This window comes from Cyprinodon variegatus, unplaced genomic scaffold (genome assembly GCF_000732505.1).
Source record: "Cyprinodon variegatus isolate N-32 unplaced genomic scaffold, C_variegatus-1.0 Scaffold1007, whole genome shotgun sequence".
Classification (NCBI taxonomy): Eukaryota; Metazoa; Chordata; class Actinopteri; order Cyprinodontiformes; family Cyprinodontidae; genus Cyprinodon; species Cyprinodon variegatus.
In genome coordinates this window covers 188,945-193,523 of record NW_015151460.1, presented here as the reverse complement: position 1 = coordinate 193,523, position 4,579 = coordinate 188,945, and the positions used below count along the sequence as shown (strand labels likewise).

At 45.3% G+C, this 4,579-nt stretch overlaps 1 protein-coding gene across 1 annotated transcript in view; it reads right to left on the bottom strand.

Annotated features, from left to right (window-relative positions):
• The window catches only part of LOC107100771 (filamin-C-like), a 66,186-nt gene that overhangs the window by 51,763 nt on the left and 9,844 nt on the right, over nt 1-4,579 (bottom strand). The gene's annotated exons all lie outside the window — the stretch shown is intronic.

Here is a 4,579-nt window from a genome sequence, read left to right as displayed (position 1 = left end):
CAGCTAAGTGAGCTTAGTGCTTGAAATAATCTTTAATTCCTTTAGAGACAGCATGAAAAGTCAGCTGAGTACAAAACAGAGAGGAAAACAACAAGAAAAGGGACAAGAAGAGAGGGAAAAAAAACTAGAACAAATAATGTATGTCTATTCTATTAAATTTCTGTATCTCTATAATGGGTCTGTTTTATGTGTTGTCTTCTCAATTCAGAGGGCCCCATGTCTGTCTTTGCCTAGGGCCCCAAATCTTCTAAATGCGCCCCTGGAGGACAAAGAAGGTCAGCAGTGGTGAACATCTGAAAATCCATTTTCAGGTTTTCTAGATGTAGATTCAGAAAATCATCTGATGCTGTTCTGTAGAGGCGAGACCTTCCAGGTCTGTTCACACATATTGATGGATGTTTTATCTTTAGGCTGCTGGACCTACAGAATTTACTCCCAGCTTTTTAATCCAGCCATGAACTCAGACTGTAGGAAATCTGCTGAACAAGTTAATGAGCGCTGGAACTGTTCCTGATTGTTTTCAGGAAGACTCCCTCTGACATCAGTGACCCACTTTCTGCTGCTGCTGAGCTACAATAAAACTTCCCTTTATTTTCCAGACATCAGAACACTTTGATTGTTTCTGTCATTGTGCAGAAAAGCAGCAGCGATCAAGTCTTCAGCAGGATGATGTCATCCTGGGGTGAGGAATGAGGTCACCCTAAATGGGAAACACATGCACACATAGAGGGATCTGGAGGAGGACGTCCAGGCAGAGCAGAGAAGCAGAGTGTGGTTCCCTGCAGGTCTGCAGAGGTCAGCGAGCGTTCATGGCGTGACCTCCTGTCGGCTAGAGCCTCAGATGTTCCCTCAACCAGAGGGAGCATCCATTACGAACGTCTGCTCATCTTGGTCCTCATGATGACATCTTTAACACAATGGTTCTGCTATGTCTTGATTTCCTCAATCTAAGCCTGAAGAACCCGGAAGCAATGAAAGGAGGTTTGTCAGATCATTTGGAATCTTTTATATTTGGTCTTTTTTTACAGCATGGTTGAACTTAAGGTTAAGGAGGTGCAGTCTATGTCGCCTTCATCTTAAATCTGATCCTCAGATGGATCAGCTCCCCCACGAGCGGCAGATCATTAAGGAGGGAGCAACAAACCCTGAAACCGCCTCATAAAAAAACAATCATTTAGATTGGTTACAGATGAAAACACGTAAAGTCACTCTGACCGCTGAAACCAAAACAATCTGCTCTGATCTCCTAGAAAGTCTCCTCGGCTGCTTAGAGTTCTGCTGATTAGATATAAAAATAAAAAAATCTGGGCTAACCGGAACAGAATAAACTCTTGGTTGTTGAACAGAAGTTTCTCTCTGAAACTCTCCTAAATCTGTTGTGCTGGAGGCAGGAGAGAAAAGGTGTAAATGACACCTGTGAACGTTTACAAGCAGTTTACTCAGAGCACTTACACCTGCTGCAGGAATTAAAAATAACCTGCTACATTTAAACACAACAACTGTCAGAGGAGCTTTTCTTCTGTGGATTTAAGGGTTGGAGCTGGGCTGTTATAGAAAGTAACTAAGTACATTTATTTGACTACTTAAAGTCGTATGGAAGCAGCTGTTCCAACCATTGCATTTCCGAATTCTCATGAGCACAACTTTACACGAGTGACTAAAATAAATGTGATTGGTCGTTTATCAAGGGGGCGGGATTGTTGAGGCGGAAGGTTCCAAAGCAAGTTTGGTTGTGCCCAGTTTGTTGGAAGCATCTTGCTAACCAGTTAGCAACTTAGTGCTAGTAGGTTCCCAATGGGAAATTCCATTGGGACCAAGTAGCACTAAATTGGTGACTTAGAAACGACACTGTCAAGGAACGCTATGGACAGAGGAAACATGCAAGAGGAGGAGAGTTTAGTGTCGGAGGTCCTTTCCAATGGGAAAGGAAATGATTCTTATTTCTTATTTCAACCGATGCGTATATTAGCTGCGACATATAATATCAAGATGCTATGACCGAAAAATTTTGATTGACAGATGACCGTTGATATATGATTGGCCAAATTTAGGTGTTCAGACTGACGTATAACTAACTGGCCTGCAGAAGATGACGAAAGAAATTAAATATACATTTTCTAAATTTCAATATTGTCTGATAAACCCAGAAAGTCTTAAACATAGAGAAAAAAGCCCACCCCCTCATGTTAGGGTTATAATAGTTCAACTTTATCAATCTCCCATTGGGCAGCAATGAGTGGTCTTGCAGCAAGAAGGTGGGTGGGCGTGCTTCGGTGGTGCAGCGGTTAGCGCATACGACCCATGTACGGTGGCCTTTAGCGCGGCCGACCTGGGTTCGGATCAGGCCTGTGGTCCTTTGCTGCATGTCTCTCTCCTTTTGTGATTACATACCCCCTTTCCTGTCACCCTGCTGTCCAAAAAACGAGCCACTAGTGACGTAAAAACCTTAAAAAAAAAAAAAAAGTCTTTGTGCATGGAGTTTGCATGTTCTCTCTGAGCATGCGTGGGTTCTCTCCGGGTACTCCAGCTTCCTCCCACAGTCCAAAAACCTGACTGTTAGGTAATGGGCTTCTCTAAATTCCCCTTAGGTGTGAGTTTGTGTGTTAATGGCTGTTTGTCCTGTTTGTCTCTGTGTTGCCCTGCGATGGACTGGCGAACCCCTGGCTAACCCCGCCTCTCACCCATAGACAGCTGGAGATAGGCGCCAGCACCCCTCGTGACCCCGCTTAGGATAAGCGTGACATCCCCATCCCCTCGGGGAGCAGTAGGCTGCCATTGTGCGGCACCCAGGGAGTAGTGTGGGGTTAATGGTCTTGCTCAGGAACCCAGAGTGCAGGCTGTAAGGATCGAACGGATGCTTGCAGCCTTCTCATAGCACAAGTACACTGTTCTAACCAATAGGCCAACACTCCCACATTAAGGTGAATCACACCTTATGACCTTGGTTGATCTCATTTATTAACATTTGATGTTTTGAGCAGCACAGCGTCCCGATAGGGGAGCTGAAACACTCAGGAATTGTTGTTCCAAGTGGTAGGGAAAAAAAGAAAAAGAAAGAAAAAAGCTGGATTTTCTGTTTCCAACCATGAAATCATATTTTCCATCCCACTTTCAGGAAGCTGCAGAGATCGAGCCGATCAGCTCTGGGAGGAAATGTTGTGTTTGGAGCGTTGCTGTAATCTTTCAGCAGGAAACAGGAGCTCCTGACTTCCTTCTCAGAGTTGGAAAACATGTTATAGGATCAGATTATCCCAAAAAGCAACAATGTATCCCTGCTGAAAACTTCCAGACTTGTTTTTGAGATCAGAACTTCTCAAAGTTCTTGTCTTTCTGGGGGATAAAGATACATTTTTAAGAAGCAGGAAAGTCTGGGTGAGCATCAGCTGATCTGAGCAGCACAACGACTCGTTTGTTTGAGCACAACTCATCCCTTCGTTAACGCGGCTGATCGCCATGGTAACCAAACAAACAAGCTGAAGGTCACTAGTCTGAACAATGAAGTCCTGACAGCAGAGAGGAACACCCCCCCCACCTCCATCCTAAACAGGGCTGAAGGAGGAGAAAAGTGGGTAAGAGGACGTTCAGACAGAATCGCTTTATAGGAGGGATGGGCCAACCGGTCCTGGATAAAGTCTGGGCTTTTTCAGAACATCAGAGATCCATTAGTGTCCAAAAACCGGAAACCTGAGCGACCCAGACGACTGAGGTCCAGAACAAGTTAAAGTGCTGACTGGTGGAGAAAGAAACCAGATTCACCCTGAACAGTTTAAGTCCAGATTAAATCAGAGTTAAAGATGAGCGGACCTGAAATGACCCAGAAGATGACTGACGTTCAGGAGAAACACACCAGAACTTTCTGATTCCTGCCAAAATCAGAGCTTTATCAAACAGGAACGTTTCATGGCAGACAGGACTGGAAAGGAGCTGGACCTTCATCCAGATAAGAACTGTCATCCTGCCTGGTTCTGGAGATATGTGGAGTTCATCTCCTCAGGCTGCAGGTCCAAGTTCTGGTCTTTCAACACTGATAGAAAATCTGCTGCTGTGAACAAACCCAGAGAGGCTGCAGGCGAACTATGAAGCTCTGAGAGGAGGAGGAGGAGCTCTGCAGGGACTGAAGCAGAGCAGACGGTGCCGGTTGGTGCTGGGCTCTGATGTCAGCATCTCTGTTATCTGCAGAGCTGGAGGTCAGAGGTCAAACTACAGCCAGAGACAGAGGAAAAACTTTCATCCTGTCAGCGTGGAGGTTGGAGGGAGAAGTTCAGCGTTTCCAGACTCCATCTAATCACAGAAACGTTCCCTGGAGCTAAACTCCTCCTGTTAGAAACATCTGCAGGAACCAGGGGAAGGAAAGCAGAAGACGAGCTGATGAAGAGGATTTAATAAATCAACCTGAAGCTTCTTTCCTTCAATCCTTTCATCTTCATCTCCTACAGCTCATCCAGCATGCAGGAACCTCTGCAGCAGATCTGCTTTATCAGAACCAACGTCCTTTACAGCTAGAAGGTTGCTGGTGTGAATCCTCTTTAAGCTGCTAATGTGGTTCCTCCTCACAGCCAACATATGCACGTCACCGGGG